Source organism: Schistocerca piceifrons, chromosome X (assembly GCF_021461385.2).
Source record: "Schistocerca piceifrons isolate TAMUIC-IGC-003096 chromosome X, iqSchPice1.1, whole genome shotgun sequence".
Lineage (NCBI taxonomy): Eukaryota > Metazoa > Arthropoda > Insecta > Orthoptera > Acrididae > Schistocerca > Schistocerca piceifrons.
Genome location: NC_060149.1, coordinates 898,520,946 through 898,539,506, shown reverse-complemented (window position 1 = coordinate 898,539,506; position 18,561 = coordinate 898,520,946). Strand labels below are relative to the sequence as shown.

Genomic DNA, 18,561 nt, shown 5'->3' with positions numbered 1-18,561 from the left:
GTATTTTGCTAGCCTCAGGAAATTGGAGAAACGACTTTAGCGTGTTCGTCGCAGCAAAACTGCAAATAAACTTCTCTTTCTCCGTGACAACGCAGGGCCTCACACAAGTCTGACTCGCAGAATTTCTTTGTACCATTCTTCCTCATCCGCCCTGCAACCAGGATCTTGCACCTTCCGACTTCCATCTGTTTAGCGTAATGAAGAATGCACGCTGGGGGAAGCAGCACGCAGATGATGGGGAGGTTGTTGATGCAGCAAGTCGACCAATAGAGTAGCAGCATGCGTAACGCCATCGCATTGAACGGAGAGTATGCTGGCAAATAGAGTTTTGTAGCCTGAAGAGTGGGGAATGTTATAGAGTATTGGAAGTAAATAAATGAGTAAAGCCAACCTACTTTCAGAAAAAAAATTGTGTTGCATTACTTATTGAACGCCCCTGGTATTTTCATCCAACAATTTTAATAGTACCTGATAGAATTCAACTACGCGTTTCAAAAAACAATGCTCTTATTATCAGGTTTTTGCCATCAAAGGAGCTTATAAAGAGGCTGCTGTTAGGAGCTTAGTACAGAGGCACTCAATGCGCGAGTGAGTAGGCGGGATAGAGAGACAGAATTGAAAATTATTAAGAAAATAACTGTTAAAAATGGTTACAACACAGATATCATTAACAAATTACTGCGAAATAATAATAATAAAAGAAACAAGGAAGAAAGTAAAGAAAAAATGAGTTTCTCACTATGCTGTGTTACGGAAGTCTCACAGAAGATAGTGAACATTATTAAGCACAACGGCTTCGAAGCAGCGAGTATATAAAATACAATACACGTCCTATGAAGCAATATTTCTTAAAAATTTTCGAACAAATGCAAAGAACACAAAGACACTCAGACTGCGTAATTTCGACAAGTCAACAGTAGCCAGTCAAGTATATGAGGCAGGTATACGGTACAGAAGAAAGCTTGGAAACCCTACACATGGAAAAGAAAGGAATAAAACTCAGCCGGCCGCCGTGGTCTAGCGGTTCTAGGCGCTCAGTCCGGAACCGCGCGACTGCTACGATCGCAGGTTCGAATCCTGCCTCGGGCATGGATGTGTGTGATGTCCTTAGGTTGGTTAGGTTTAAGTAGTTCTAAGTTCTAGCGGACTGATGACCACCGATGTTAAGTCCCATAGTGCTCAGAGCCATTTGAACCAATAAAACTCAATTTCCTAGAAGAATTATAAATAGCCATTGACGAGAAGAAATTCAACAACATTCTTTCTGTCCAAATGAACAACAAGTGACCGAGATTTTTAACAGATTTTTAGATTTATTTCATTCCAGCTAAATAGTTGTAAGAATTTAACAGTCTGCGGAAGTAATAGTTTGGACAGAAGTTCGGACAAATAAAGTCTTTGGAATATGAACACAAGCTGCACATACAGATTGGCACCTAAGGTGTAACAGCTCACAAATACCTCCGGACACCAGTAGAAGCGTCAAGTGGACACTTTCGGTAACCACAGCTGAAAAAGAGAACACGGCTGGTTACGCGACTGCGATGTCTGAAATGGACGACTTTTATGTAATACGAGAACCCATAGTCCGACGTGTTTTTTTATTTAATGAACTCCACAAATTGATGGTGAGAGCATTGTCTCTCGAAACGTGTAATTCAATGTATCGAGTGCTATTACGGTGGTTCAATGCGAATAATTACTACCGTATAGAAGAAACATTTACGTGCTGCACAACGTCTTTCCTTTGGCATAGCTATAGAGAAATAAAACTCTTGACTCTATTTCTTCTGGAACGGTTCCTGGGGTGTTTGGTCGCACGTCATGGGCGAACTCAGTGGAGTTTTGAAGAAAGGAACTCAGTGGAGTGGCAAGTATTACCTTCAATATGTCTTTGAGGCAAGTTGGAGTGGGTAGACAAGCGGAAAAGCGCTCCCTTCAGAGGCAGGTTACCGGGTTCGACTACCGCTCAAACGCAAAATTTAATTTTGCCACAACTGATCAACGCAGCCAACAGTCTGTCAAGCGTAGAAATATTTCGTGTTAATAAGTTAATTTACGGTCAGTCGTATATCTACATAATTTGGAGTTTGATGGATGCATTTCTTTAAAAGAAATTACTTGACAGTTAGTTACAATATTTTAAACTGAACTGGAGAATTCATTCTACAAGGTACCCAATCCATAAGTCAAAATTATACAGAAGGTAGAGGACCCAAAAATGAATACTTTGGTATAAGGAAATGAACATTTCTATTGGAATAGGGTCTTGAATGAGTGATGCTTCTGAAGCACGTGTTTGTAAACTGCCTATACTTACTTCGTAACAACAACTGTCTGCCGCATCGACTTTGAAAAGTAATACACAATGAAGTGTATGTGTCCAAGGTGCTAATTCCCGTTTGCATCATGCCAACAATGATTGTCAAAGAAGGAAAATTACTCTTTACAAGATTGTTCGCACAGTACAATTTGATAGAAAATTGTCTCATCTGGGACACTTTCAGCTGTACTTATAGATTTTGGTCTTTTATTACACGACCTTCAGCCCTCGAAATGCAGTGAATATACAGGGTGATTCAAAAGGAATACCACAACTTCAGGAATTTAAAACTCTTCAACGACAAAAGGCAGAGCTAAGCACTATCTGTCGGCGAATTAAGGGAGCTATAAAGTTTCATTTAGTTGTACATTTGTTCGCTTGAGGCGCTGTTGACTAGGCGTCAGCGTCAGTTGATGCTAAGATGGCGACCGCGCAACAGAAAGCTTTTTGTGTTATTGAGTACGGCAGAAGTGAATCGACGACAGTTGTTCAGCGTGCATTTCGAACGAAGTATGGTGTTAAACCTCCTGATAGGTGGTGTATTAAACGTTGGTATAAACAGTTTACAGAGAATGGGTGTTTGTGCAAAGGGAAAAGTTCTGGACGGCCGAGAACGAGTGATGAAAATGTAGCACGCATCCAGCAAGCATTTGTTCGCAGCCCAGGAAAATCAACTCGCAGAGCTAGCAGAGAGCTGCAAATTCCAGAATCAACTGTATGGAGAGTCCTACGAAAAAGGTTAGTTATGAAACCTGAACGTCAACTACCCGAGGCGATGGATCGGCCGCCAGGCAGCCCGTGACAGAGCACTTCATCACTGGCCTCCAAGAAGCCCTGATCTTACAACCTGCGATTTTTTCTTATGGGGGTATGTTAAGGATATGGTGTTTCGGCCACCTCTCCCAGCCACCATTGATGATTTGAAACGAGAAATAACAGCAGCTATCCAAACTGTTACGCCTGATATGCTACAGAGAGTGTGGAACGAGTTGGAGTATCGGGTTGATATTGCTCGAGTGTCTGGAGGGGGCCATATTGAACATCTCTGAACTTGTTTTTGAGTGAAAAAAAACCTTTTTAAATACTCTTTGCAATGATGTATAACAGAAGGTTATATTATGTTTCTTTCATTAAATACACATTTTTAAAGTTGTGGTATTCTTTTTGAATCACCCTGTACTTATAACTGTAAAAATGCGTTATCAGAGTATCTGTAGGTACTCTTAAAACTGATCATAAATTACATAAACTACGCATGACTATTTACAGTGATCCACTTATTTCGCCTAAGCAAGCTAACATCCGAAATTTGTGTGTCTTGATTGCTCTTACCTCTTAATAATCTGTGTCGTAGGCTGTCAGATTTAAGCGCAATATAAATAAATATAATGTAGTATAGATACTATCCATAGCTCCTTTCTTTTTTTAGGGTTTTAACACATTGTTAGTCACACGTACATGCGAATACTGAAATTGGGTTTGGGTTAATGATATTATTATATGATCAGTTTTTAAAGTAACTGTAGACACGATGATATTGCATTTTGTACAGTCATGACAAAGGTATTTTACTGTATTCAGGGGTCTAAATATGGTGTAATGAAACACCGAAATCTGTGCAAAAATAAGACTGCTACATAAAAGCTGAATATACGGAGACATGGCCGTGATGTCCACACTGGTAAGAACACAGCGTTGATGAGTGGCATTTCCATAAACAACGTGTGCAGGCAGTGATTTCAAATGTATTTGTTCTGTCAATGGATTTTCCAGAAGGTCTGAACCTCCTACAGTTTGTATTGTTCACGGATGATAACTCTCTCAGTTGTGATAGTTGGATAAGCACCGCAATAGCCATGTCTGGAGTGACAACAATCCACGCTCGTCACGGATCGCGGGAAAAGTTTCTCTATTAACTTGTGGAGTGGAATTGTACAAGGTCAACTAATAAGACCTTGTACGCTACAATCATGTTAGAACAGTATATATTCGTTTCGAGATATGCTGCACAGTTGTTGGAGACTGTACGGTTTCTTACCAGCAAGGGGACGTTGCACTGTTTCATTTCAATAGTAATATCTGTGAGCAGCACAGCACCGGGTACTTTCATGGTTCGATTGAAAAACGATGTCCTGTCCCACGGCTAGCGCGATTGCCGGGTCTCACTCCTGTGTGATTACATGAAGTATTTGGTAAATTAAAGCGCCGTAGAAACTGAAGAAGAGGTTTGTAGTGACCCAGCCGCCTGTCACAGAGCGCAACAGAAAATAAGGATATTTGAGAGACTGTGACAAAATTTTACGCTCCGCTGCAATACGTACATGAAGACTCACAGCCGTCACTTTGAACAATTTCTATGAGCTTACGTAGTTTATATAATTGTGCTACGTTAATAAAAATAAATATTCATTTCCGACCATTAGTTCCTTATTTTCAAATATTCAGTATAGTATCCTCTCTCATTTGTATAAATTATCACCTAAGGGTTTCGGAGACCCTATATACACTGTCACAACGTTTTCTACAAAGAACAATCCGAGTGAATCCAACTCGGGGTAAATGTAAAACAGTGTGCTGCCCGTAGGCGATTAGGACTCCAATGATATGTGTACATGCAAAGAGGCGGCGCCACCTTCTCACTGATCGGAAACGACAGTGTTACCTCAAGCTCAGTCATTCGACCCCTAAACATTAAACTTTATAGTTTATACTAGATCATGCAAGCGGCTGTTGGTGCATGTATTTGATCAACTACATTGTGTTTGCTATTATAAACTTCTGTGAAGTAAAAATCAGCGGTAAAACTATGCTTATAGTTGTCAATAACGTTGCACGGGGCAGTAGTTGTTCCCGACGCCTCTGTCAGTTGTCAAACGTCGTCTGAGCGCAACGTGTTTTACAGTCTGACCCACATTCTTGCAGCCACAACACGATAAATGTCCTTTACTTTTGAGTCGTTACGATGTAGCAAACTTTAATACTCACAGGCTGCGCGTGTACACTCATGTTCAGAAAGAAAACAGAACACGTTGAGCGACTAGAGGTAGGTCGTTCATATTCACAGGACATGTACATTAGTACGTTCTGCAGAAATTAGTAACATTTGAGCCATGTCGGCCATCGGGTTGAAGGTAATGCGCCTGCGGCCCTCGTTGTCGCTATAAACACAAGGTGCGACTTGAGCAGACGTGCAGAATGCCTCGCGAACCGTACCATCAAATCAGGGAGTTTGAAAGAGGGCGCGTTATTCGCATGAGAGAATGTGATCCATCCGTCCGGGAAATTGCTGCTCGTGTGGGACGAAGTGTTTCGGCAGTGCAACGAGTGTGTGCAGTATGGTTCACGGAAGGCCGTAGAACACTACGAGGTGGGTCAGGTCGCACCACCCACACCACCCCTCGAGAAGATCGACATCTCACACCTCATACGACTGGCATTGTGGCACACATCTGCGTCTTCCTCGTCTCTGGCGCAACAGTGGAACAGTTTCACACATCGTATACTACCAGGGGTGACAGTCCATCACCGTTTATTACGGCATGGGTTACCTGCGCGTCGTGCACTTCTCCGCATATCTTTGCAGAAACAAACTAGGCGGCAATGGTGTTGGAACGGCGTCAGTGGGGACAAAAATGGCGCCAGATACTGTTTTCGAACGAATCCAAGTTCTGTTTGTTTGAAAATGATGGCCGCATTTTGGCTCGCCGCAGACAGAGGTAGTGGCATCACAGTGACTGCATTCGCACCAGACATACAGCGCCAATTCAAGGCCTTGTGGTGTCGCGTGCTGTTTGATACAACGCCAAATATCAGTTGGTGAGTGTCCAGTGCAGTGTGACCTAGGAGAATGACGTCCTGCGACCCGCAGCCGTACCCTTTCTGCACAACACCCCTGACGCCATTTTTCAGCAAGACAATGCAAAACCACACGTTGCTGCACGAACACGTGCCTTCGTGGTGTCACAGGTTGTCAGTCTTTTGCCCTGGCCCGCCTATTTATCAGACTTGTCGCCAATCGAAAATGTGTGGGGTATGGTGAAACGACAGGTGCGGCGCTGTGATCCAGTGCCAAACACCAATTTAGCCGGCCGTGGTGGCCGAGCGGTTCTAGGCGCTACAGTCTGGAACCGCGCGACCGCTACGGTCGCAGGTTCGAATCCTGCCTCGGGCATGGATGTGTGTGATGTACTTAGGTTAGTTAGGTTTAAGTAGTTCTAAGTTCTAGGGGTTCAAATGGTTCAAATGGCTCTGAGCACTATGCGACTTAACTTCTGAGGTCATCAGTCGCCTAGAACTTAGAATTAATTAAACCTAACTAACCTAAGGACGTCACACACATCCATGCCCGAGGCAGGATTCGAACCTGCGACCGTAGCGGTCACGCGGTTCCAGACTGGAGCGCCTTTATAAGTTCTAGGGGACTGATGACCTCAGGAGTTAAGTCCCATAGTGCTCAGAGCCATTTGAACCATTTGCAAATTTTCGCGGACAGTGACCTGTGGCCTACGGAAGGGTGCCAAGAATATTACCATATAAGAGGACTGTAACGTAGTACGGAAGGAAAGAACTTAGCACAAGTCACTATAGGGACAGAGCGATTCATAAAACACTCCTGATTACAGAGGACGAAGACAAGATGAAAAGTCGAAGGATGAATTGGAAGAGCAGCAGTCTCAGTTGCTTGGGAAAAAAGGCAACAAAAAGTGCAAAGAGGCTTATGCAGAATGTATGAAACACATAAAAAATGAGAAATGATAGTCGTAGGAATAATTTACTTGGCGTACAGGAAGATTACACATTTTTTTGACGAAGTAAGAAGTAAAACTGTTACCTTGCGAGATTCAGATGGGAATCTCTGTTAAGCGCAGAAGAAAAGGCATTAGCTAGAAGGAGTTCGATGGGTCAGAGCTTTCCCGAAGCACGTATCGCAGAGCATGAGGAAGAGGTCAATATGGAAAAAATAGACGATCTAGTAATTTGATTTGTGCCAAGGTATGTTAGGAAGAGCAAAGAAAGCCTACAAAGTTGTGGGCGGTATATAAACTAGAAAGTGTTTTGATTATGATCAAACATCTATAAACAGGATACTTATCACGAGATTTCCAAAGATGTAGTTTCATCACATTACTGAAAGAGCTGCGTACAGATAAATGTGAAACTAGCAGACTATCGGTCTAACATATCACGTTCGTAAGCAACTGACTAGAATAATACACAGCAGAACAGAAGTAGTACCACAGGACATTTTTGTTTCCACTGTCAATACTTTTCGAAATAAATTAATAAAACTTTCTCATCATGACCAGAAGGATTCAGGATTCACACTCATAATAGTGGAAGTTCCAAGACCTATCAGAATAATTTTTTTACATTTAAAATCTCTTCATTCTTTCACTAAATTTTGGATGCACCTGTTGATGTAGGTACAGTTTTCTCCGTTAGAGATATTCTTCGATGAATTTTGCAGAGCACACAAAGCATACTTGCAGGTGTTTCAAATTCCAGAATTTATTTAATTGATAAAAAGATGAATGATCACCCACATTTTAAACTTCGTGTTTAGAAAAAACTCAATTTGGAGTTAATTATCTCAATTTCTACCACATTTTTAATATGGAAAATTCTAGAGTTTTTCATTAAAGAGTTTGTGTTTTATAAGATATTAAGTTTGAAAGTAATAGGAATTTCAATTTGGGTTTTGTATGTACCTATGTACACAAATTTGTGTTTGTGGAAAATGCCCGTTGAAGTTTCTGCTTGTATTTGGCTTTCTTTTAAAACTGTCCATCATCGTAAGTTTTGTGTCGTCTCGTTGTCACTGTAGGCTTGTACCATGGGAAGCAAGCAGAGGATGTTGTTTGGTGGCCCGTATCCTCTACTGCAACACAAACTCACGCAAGTATTAACTGGGTTCTTTATTCATAATAATGAGAAATCTACTTAACTGAAGATAGTGGAAGTGTTGTGGTTCACGCTCTCAGTAATAGACCACGTTAGCCTCACTGCTGGTGAAGCACAAGTCCGCTACGTACACTACTCTGGTCGCTATGTGCTGCCTGAGACTGCAAGTGACTGGGCTGCCACTGATGTCTCGATGCCAGACTGTCTGGGCCCTCTGGTCCACAGCGGCGATCTAAATACTGGCAGCCGAGAGGACGCTGTCGGCGCGTTTCCTGCTTGTCTGTCTTTTGTCTCTATCGGTCATCTCGCAACCTCGTTGCCGCCTGGTGTGCTGGCGCCAGCTTATGCCAGCACAATAAGCAGGTTCTTTTTCACTTTCTGTGTAAGTTTTCTTTCTTTTCACATTGCTATGATGCACTCATCTTGATTTTGTCACCTACAAAACTGGTTTATCTGCTTTCACTACACACTCTCTATTGCATACAAAGCTTTCGTGCAGTTCACTCTGGGCTTTATTTCTGTTTTCTCTAAAACATATTTCCTGCTTTGCACACCATCATTAAAACACGAAACTGCATCTTCAACATCTATAGCAAGTGTATTACTTGCCACCGTTGACAACTGCGGCGGGTGGTTGTAAAAAGCCGCGTGAAATCGACGGAAGGATTCACTAGTGACTTTCAAAGTTCTAGCAGCAGTCCAGTTAGCACAGTGACTGTGCGTAGAGAGTTAGAATGGGATAAAATGGTCGACAGCTCCTCACGAGCACACTTTCCGTGGTCAGTGCTAAGTGACGCTCGAGGTGGTGTAAAGAGCGACGCCACTGGACAATGGACGACTGGAAACGAGTGGTTTAGAGTGACGAAACACAGTATGCTTTCTATGAAAGAGTTTGGCTTTGGCGAATGCCTGGAGAACGTTACCTACTATCATACATAGCACCGACAGTGAAGTGCCGAGGAGGTCGTGTTACTGTATGGGGACATTTTTCGTGGTTAGGTTGTTGTCCGCTAACTGCACTGAAGGAAACGCTAAATGCGGAAGGATATCAACAGATTTTACAGCATTGTGCACCGTGTACTGTAAATGAATAGTTCGGAGACAATTTCTCATCGTTCCGACCTGAACCGACGGACCATCATTGGGATGGGTTAGAATGTCGAATTCGCTCCAGGCTCCAGCGTTCAACATCACTCTGATTTCGACTCTGGAGGTAGAATGGGCTGCCATCCCCCCAAAGACATCTCACTGGAAGAGTTCAAGCCGTCATAAAGGTGAATGGTGGACACACCCGAATTTAATGTTCACTAATACATGTCCGCATACTTACGATCAGACAGTGTAGTTTGTAGTTGAGAGTGACTTACCACGCCGTTTGTGTGCGGGTCGATCAGCTACCTATTCGTGTTCGTTTCCCGTAAAGAAGAATATCAAGATTGTTACGTTATGGGTACTAACTGCTGCACGGCGTGAAGATCTGGTTTGAACATTGAGATCTATTCTGGTCGGTTTTCCTTAATCCTCCCTAAAATTTAATAACAACTCTCTTGCCAGTTCTTCGCCAAATCCCCTTTTGCAGCCAATGATCAACGTACTTAGCCAATGGTCAGAGTGCTCAGAAACAATAAGGATTGATGGTAAACAAAATTAACGCTAAGGTGATAGAGAATATTAGAAGTAAGAATAGTGACACGCTTATCATCATAATTCAGGGAGATACAATGGTAGAAGCAATGGAACAATCCTCGGCTTTGCAATGGAGTGCTGAAAAGTAATCTTCCGAATTTTCGTGTAAAAACTCTTAAATCTTTTTAAATAAAACAAACGTTATTAACATTTATATCATTCCTTTTCATGTCTACATTTTTATTTATCAGTACAGACACACACACGACGAACACATTTCTCACAACGTGAGACCACTTTGTTGATACTGCCACTGTAGAATGTTTGAATTTGTTGACGGAGCCACAACCTCACATCTGCTTTAACTTCTTCGTCACTAACAAAGTGAAGTCCTCGAAGGTGTTCTTTAAGTTTTGGAAAAAATATGAAAATCGGATGGGATCAAGTCGGGACTGTACGGAGGAATATCGGTGACAGTGAACCCAGGGCGTCGGGTTGCTGCAGAAGTCACCCCTCTCGTGTGTGATCTGGCATTGTGATGCCGAACGAGTGAGTGTCCCATGCGTGGACGAAGTCTAGACATTCGTGCTTTCAGTTTTCTCAGCGATTACATCACGCTGTTCTCACGCACCGACATTGTTAAATCACACGTCATCATGCTAGACGCCACAATTCGGAGACCTCTAGCAGCAAGAAGGCTGAAAATGTGTACACATGAAGAATAAACACACTAGAAATCCTGACGCTCGGGGATGAGTGTGGGATGGAATTGCATTCGAAAGTCACTTTTGTACGCTTTTCTTGATTTACTCGAAAACCGTGTCCTCCAGCGAAAATGTATATCAGTACAAAATTTGAGTACATCAAATTTTTTACAAAAAGATTCAGCTCATTTTTTCTGTAAGACTTATAATTAGCGTGTATCGAACGAAAGAACATGAAAATCTTGCGCTTGGTTTATGAAGGCCAGTTATAACTTTGCGAGTTGTATAAAACGACAGCGGTAGGGACAGCTGAATCACCCTACATCGTTTCAGCTCCTCGTAGAACGTTCAGCTTCTGAAGTGTAAGTTTTATGTAGCACCTCCGACCGTAGTTCGTTGTGCATTTCATGTTATGCTCTCACACTACCCGAGCAAACAGCCATGGACAGTGCAGCTCTTCTTTGAATCTTGTTCATATTTTCTATGTTCACGTTGTTTTTTGTGTTTACGAAAACGCAAGGAGATGGAAGGCCGAGTGAACTGCCGTTTTGTAGCCTAATTCTCTAACACATCGCCAAGGCGGGCGTCAAGCATAACAGCCCCATCTAACGGAAAAATCGCAATCATTCACTTGACTGCAGAGGTCATCGGTCCCCTATAACCTAGAATTGCTTAAACCTAACTATCCTAAGGACATCACAGTCATCCATGCCCAAGGCAGGATTCGAACCTGCGACCGTAGCGGTCGCGCGGTTCCAAACTATAGCGCCTAGAACCGCTCGGCCACTTCGGCCAGCAATCATTCACTTCGTATGAAACTGTGAGAGGTTTTGGATATAATAGAAAACATTGTCGCACAATTCGGTGGTAGGGAAGAGTAAGGCACCACCTCTACTCCCTGCATTGGACAAAACTTGCTGACGAAAATTTCTTTCAACAACAGGATTCAAACCAGTCATCTCTCTTGAGGGCGTGCCTGCAGTAGCTGCGAGACAGGTTACTAGTGTAATTATTAAGAATTAATTCTTTTCCTTCTTAATAACTAGCAGAAACCAAGTAACTTTCGCCGTGTAAAGAAAGATTAAATAGACAGCAAAGACTACATCCAAGCACTGGACCACAGTCTTTCAATCTCCCAACCCAGCTCCGACGCAGATTTCTTACTGTGTAAATAGACTGTTCCCATTGAAGTTCTGTGACCGCAGACTGCGATGCTGGGAATGCTCTTTCTTGACAAGTGCTTCCTGCTGCGGCTCTTAAGTGCGTGTTATGCGTCGTATTTTTGCAGCCTCGCGATAACCGGACGCCGAGAGCGTTTGACCTGCTTGCCAGTGCCAGACATAATTCTTTTCTTTTTCTGCGTTCATCGTTTGCGAACAGCATCCATTTACAAACGGGGGAAAACATTTGAATCTGATAAGACGTGGTGAAAAAGTCTACACTGCATCCGCCTAATGCAATTCTGGTGGAGCCTACGTATGCCACATTGGATGAACTTTGAACCGCATCAAAACCGACACAAAAATGCTGTAGCGACGCATGCAGTAGTTATATTGCCTCGAGAATGTTCATACCACATCAGGGACTTCTGTCATTAGTTACGCCTCAGAACGTTTGTAGGGACCTTTCAGTGCCTTATGTCGTCTAGATTTCAAGTAGATAAATTAAGGTAGTCTCATTTGTGCTAGTAACATCGGATTGAGGCTTTATATAGACAAAGAATCGCACGTAAATGGAAGAGATAGAAACTGTTTTATTTTTGAAATAGCTGTGCGCGGCGTGCCTTGCAATACCTCTTTAAACATTCACAAAGAAGATGCACATAATAATGAAAGACATTGATTTTTTCCGCATTTTATTAAATTTCAGAAAGTGTTTTACTCATATTAAGTCTCTCTAGTAGTAGCGGATTTCACCCAGCAGTTCCATTTGAATCCTGAGGAGACATGTTATTCTACCTGGATAAGATTTTGTTTATCGAAACCCTGAAGCAGATGAAGTTGTAATGTGTTTGAGTTCTTAGCAACTGTTCCGTATTTTTTTTTTCTTTCAACCGATCGACCTCTGTTTCTTTTCAGGCACATTGACATCAGTAACTGATTGCTGTTCTGAGAAAGAGTATTATCACTGGCTGATTCTCGCTGTTTTACACCACACGACAAGCGGTATATGTGAATAGTGTCTGCAAAATGTGTTGCGAATACAATTAGTAGTGAAGAAGTAATAAATTAAAATGTCATGCCTGATGCGGCAGTTGTACTGCATGAACATCGAAGATGTAGTAAGCGATAAAACTTTTCCTTTCGTCATTTTGTATGGGTTGCCAGCGAGTGAATTTTCGTAAGGGTTTTAAATTATGTTTAAAGTTTGTTGCAAGTCACTAAGTGCTCTCATTGTCAAATACTGGATGAATAAAGACTGAGTATTCACGCGTCGAAGGCTACACTGCTTTTACAGCCGACCCCCCCCCCCCCCCACGACCCCTTCGATAGCTAGGTGGTTCTCACCCCCACAGTGATTCTTTTCAGACGGCAGATTATATGTGTACCACGTTTCCACGTTTGGTTAAAATCGGTCCATCGGTTTAGGAGGAGGTGTGGGATATACATACATACATACACACACACGTTGTTATAATAAATATGGATTACGGGCCACCTTATTACTTCCATAGCTGAGTGGTCAGTGTCAGTGTAGATGGTTGCCGTGCGAAGGACCCGGGTTCGATCACCGGTACCGCCAAGAATTGTCCTTGGTGGGAGGTACGGGTGCACTCAGCCTCGTGATCCCAGTTTAGGGAAGATCTGTGGCCCACGGTCTGGAAACTCGGGGAAACGGCCGGCAGAGTGGTATGCCGACCACGTTCTTCTCCGTACCGCATCAACATGACACCGCAGGGCGGAGGATGACGCGGCGGTGGCCGATATCCCTTTTGCCTCCGTGGCGTGGACGAGGAGCTCGTTCGTTTATTAGCTAATTTAATGTTACAACTCGGTACTACTCTCACTGAGTGTCCGATCAGTAGGGAAAGGTTTAGAGTTCTAAACCAGCCTCTCGTCAGATATAAAGTTGCGTTTCCCTGCCAATGCTTTGCGTAGGTGTAAAACATAAGCTCATATCGTGATTTGCTTTCAGCGCTAAGCAGTATGTCCCCGCTGTCGAAGATCCTTAAGCTGGTGGAAGATTGAACGAATAAGAGGGTACACCTCCTATAAGGACAGCCGGAATACTGTAGTATTTAAGTTCGTCTCGGTGCTGATGACTGCATCAGCTCTCAAATAGAAGAACATACAGGGTACCCCATTTATCTTATCACCCAGATAACATTTTGTCCAGAAGTAAAATAAATAATGTATTATTCTAGTGTTGTGTAGCCACTAGGATGACATTAAAGTGGGACTATGAGAAAATACACGGCCACGTATAAGCTAATCTAACTTTAACTGTTTGAATAATAATTGAACTAAATTTTGCTCATGTTGTCATTGTGTCATTGGCTATAATCTACATTTTTTCTGCTTTTTCGTCAAATAATTTGATCAGAACGTTGTTGGATACTTTTAGAACACAAACTACCCAATAAGGATCATTTTCTAAAAGGTTACTTCACTTATCACCTTCAGAATGTGATACATCTGGGCGCTAATGACCATAGAAGTTTTGCGCCCTAAAACCACAAACAAAAAAACAAAAAAGAATGTGATACATTATTCATAGTAATTAGATAAACAAATTTGTATAAAGTTGTTAATAACAATCTTAGAACTATCGCAACATTTTTTTAAAAATTTATGTCCATGATATACAACAATTTTCATTTCAGAAAAACTTAAATAAATTTGACGGTAACGCATTTTGAAAAAATTGTACTACAGGAAGATGTGTTATAGTGCATACAACGCCTTTAGCAAATGTCACCTTTTTATCTGCAGTGGTTCAGCAATAAATGTTCCTTAAACACTGAAAAAGTGTGGTTGCGGGGAATGCAGAAAAAGGATTTTGTTAGCATTTATTCCAGAAACAAGCACCCTAATGTCGGCCAAAACCATACATTTGGGCTGTTTGGTTTTCATGTAGCTCTTTTCTTCTAGTCTAACCATTCTGGCGTGCCCTTTTGGCAAAATCCTTCACTGACATTTCAGGACTAGTAATAAGCACATCATTAGTCTTCAATAGGCTTTCTGTGAAGCAACTTGCATCAAATCCTAGTCTCATAAGGGTTCTGACTCTTCTAGTGTTATCATCTTTGAACACCAGGCAAGCTTCATTATGAACAAATTTTAACAACAGTAGATGAGTAAAATGTTATCTTTGGGCGTCTGTTCTAAATTTAGGATATTAAAGCTTTCACAATGTGTTCCACAATGTCTCCATTTCTTTAATAAGTCATAATTAATGCCATCGTAAAGTGACTTACAGCGTTCTATACTCTACGAATGTCTTCTCTGACTGCAGGAAATAGTAAAACATAGCAAACGAAGACAGAGTCGAGTAGAAAAGGGAGCGTGGCACAGAGCATTGGTTGATACAAGATGGCTTTTACATCATTTGTAGCATGAATTAAACTCTGAAAACTGGAGACAATATTTCTAGCATGTTATCTTCACCAGCTGTAGTTGTATGTACCGAAATAATCGACGACCAGTTGCGTCAAAGAAATTTAATTTCTTAGCCAGCTTCCGGCAGTTAGTGCCCTTATTCAGAAGGTTATACCAGTCGCATAATTTTAGAGCGTCATCAGTAAGATGCAAACAACGTATTACCGTGGTTTTCGTAAAGACACTATGAACTACATGAGCACGGCAATATGTTGTACGCATCTTATTGCTGATACTCGCAAATAATGCAGTTGATATAGCCTTCTGAAGAAGGGCACTAAGTCCTCACACAAACCTTCAATTGAAGGCGGTTGCCTGAATGACCGGTGTGCACTATACAGAATAAAAAAATTAGAGTGCTTTTCGAGAAAGAACAAAGTTACGAGAAAGATAATAATGCTGGATAATGTCTGCCTGGTGGCTAGACAACATTTGCTTCGCACATTTCTTAATTTGCCTCTGCTCGAGATAGATAAAACCGTGTATATGAAACCTTATTTGTTTGTCGTAAAAGAGGTGTTGGTATCATGGTCAAATGGTGTCGCGCTACATAAAGAAGTTTGTAATACACTTGTAGGCTGTGTTTCTCGGTTCGGAAGTACACCATTCAAAACCTGGTGGTGGAAGAAAATTTTCCTAGTCATTATTTGTCCAGCAAGGGGAGAAATCAAGGCGACAAAAAGTAGCAAATCTCTCCGCAGATTCTCTTGGAATGACAGCATGTGACACTTTTGATGATTCTTTCATCGGTCGGAAACATTACGCGCTCAGGTGATAAAGTCACAGGATAGCGATATACACATATAAATATGACGGTAGTGTCGCGTAAAAAAGGTATGAAAGGGCAGTGCAATGGCGGAGCTGCCAGTTGTACTCACGCGATTCATGTGAAAAGGGTTCCAACGACATTGTGGCCACACGACGGGAAGTAACACGAAATGGTATTTGACACATGGGGCATTCTGTTTCGGAAATCGATAGAGAATTCAATATCCCGAGATCCATAGTTTCAAGAGTGTGCCGAAAATATCAAATTTCAGGCTTACTTCTCACCGCGGACAACGCAGTGGCCGACGGCTTTCACTTAACGACCGAGACGATTGGCATTTGCGTAGAGTTGTCAGTGTTAAAAGACAAACAACACTACATAAAATATAACCGCAGAAATCAGAGCGGGGCGTACAACGAACATATCCGTTAGGACAGTGCGACGAAATTTGGCGTTAATGGGCTATGGCAGCAGACAACCGACGCGAGTGCCTTTGTCAACAACACGGCATCGCCTGCAGCGCCTCTCCTGGACTCGTGACCATATCGATTGGACTCTAGACGACTGTAAACTATAGCCTGGTTAGATGACTCCCAATTTCAGTTGGTAAGAGCTGATGGTAGGGTCGACTGTGGTGCAGACCCCTCGAAGCCATGGACCCAAGTTGCTAACAAGGCACTGTGCAAGTTGGTGGTCGCTCCACAATGGTGTGGGCTGTATTTACATGGAATGGACTGGGTCCTCTGGTACAATTGAAGATTGACTGGAAAATGTTATTTTCGGCTACTTGCAGCCATTTGCAGCCATTCATGAACTTCGTGTTCCGAAACAATGACAGAATTTTTATGGATGACAATGCGCTATGTCGCCGGGCCACATTTGTTCCTGACTGGTTTGAAGAAAATTCTGGAGAATTCGGGCGAATGATTTTGCCACCCAGATGGCCCGAAATGCATATCATCGAACATCTATGGGACATAATAGAGAGATTAGTTCGTGCACAAAATCCTGCACCGACAACACTTCCGCATTTATGGACAGCTACAGAGGTAACATGGCTCAGTATTTCTGCTGGGGACTTCCAACGACTTGTTGCGTCCATGCCACGTCGATTTACTGCACTACGCCGGACAAAATGAGGTTCGACACGATATTAGGAGGTGTCGCATGACTTTTGTGACCTCAATATGCGGTGGTAGTGGGTAGTTACAATCGAAGCTCAGCCAGTCAAAGAGGTCCAAAGGGGGCTGTAATTATCATATGGCAGCGAAGCTTGGTAGATATTGTAATACTTTAAGGCGGAACCGATTTACGCTGAAAAAAAATTAGTTCATAATTTGGCCACCACGTGCAAATCTGGCGCTGTGAAAGCAAGAAAGACGTAGAGGAATGATCCCGTATGTAGTAGATTAGGAACGGGACGGAGGCAGAAAAGGTCAAACAAGTGAGAAAGGCGTAATGTTGATTTTATCCTCAACCGCCACTTACACTGTTTGTTCAATATGAACACCGGAGACTTCGACGAGATGCTGTACAGCACCGGATTTGCACCTGGTGGCCAAAATTGGAACTAATTTTTTCCAGCGTAAATCGGTTCTGCATTAACGCATTAGCGTATCTATCAAGTTTCGCTGCCATACCATAGGTACAGCCCTCTCTGGACCTCTGTGAGTAGCCGCACTTTGATTACAACCAGCCGGTATTACTGGAAGGGCACGCTGCTAGGTACACTGCAGATGTCCAGCAACGGGTCTACTTCACTCTCTACACACATAAGCAGATACTCAGACATATACTAGTTATTCAAAATTTTCTATCGGACATGTTACCTCAGAACTAACTTGGCTGAGAGCAAGGTCCTACTGACTGTGAGGCAAATGCCGGAAAAGGAAGCCCCCAGCTCTGCCCCACTGCCAGCTCGTCTGCGTTTGGCTCTACACTGTGTCGGATCTCTAATAGCCCGGTCTAACCTTCGACGTAAAGACTGAAACGCATTAAAAAGTTAAAAAAGTAAAAATAAAATAAAATACTGCACTGGGACTCATCTCCTCCCTTTTATTCTTCGTTAACAATACTAACGATCCCATGAACGTCACCCATAGTAAAAAAAGCTAAAATTACGATGCAATACATGCAAACCTTTTCATCACTCCACAGGTCGTGTGGCTGGCTACCTAATCTACCTTCTTTCTCAGTTTTACTCTTCTCCCTTTATGTTTCGTTCACAAAACAAAAAATGTATTTACTTCTTACATTCGAGAAACTAACATTCTGTGAAAACTTTTGTAAGAACCAAGAAAAGATTTAAATCATTGTTCAGCAAAGCAGCATGGTGTAACGATCATGTGATTCGAGACAATAGTCGAGATTATTACAATGTGTAAAGCATTCAAATAGAATAACCCGAACGGCTTGTCCTCCGTTAATTAATTCAGTTTGAGTCCGACATCTGCTAGCCGATAATAGCAACAGTATTCAAATGCCATTAATTATACTAAACTAGTTGCTGGTGAGTTTGGTTTAAAAAATGTTCAAACGAATCGTTCCAGTTAATTTGGATTTCAAAAATCGCCTCCGGGGAGACACCCTCCCACTCAAACGTTTTCTTGGCTGATCTATACAGTGGTAAATAGATCCTTA

The 18,561-nt window shown here is 42.3% G+C and overlaps 1 protein-coding gene across 1 annotated transcript in view; it reads left to right on the top strand.

Moving 5' to 3' along the window:
- LOC124721206 overlaps positions 1-18,561 on the top strand; it is a 1,098,625-nt gene that overhangs the window by 950,449 nt on the left and 129,615 nt on the right. The gene's annotated exons all lie outside the window — the stretch shown is intronic.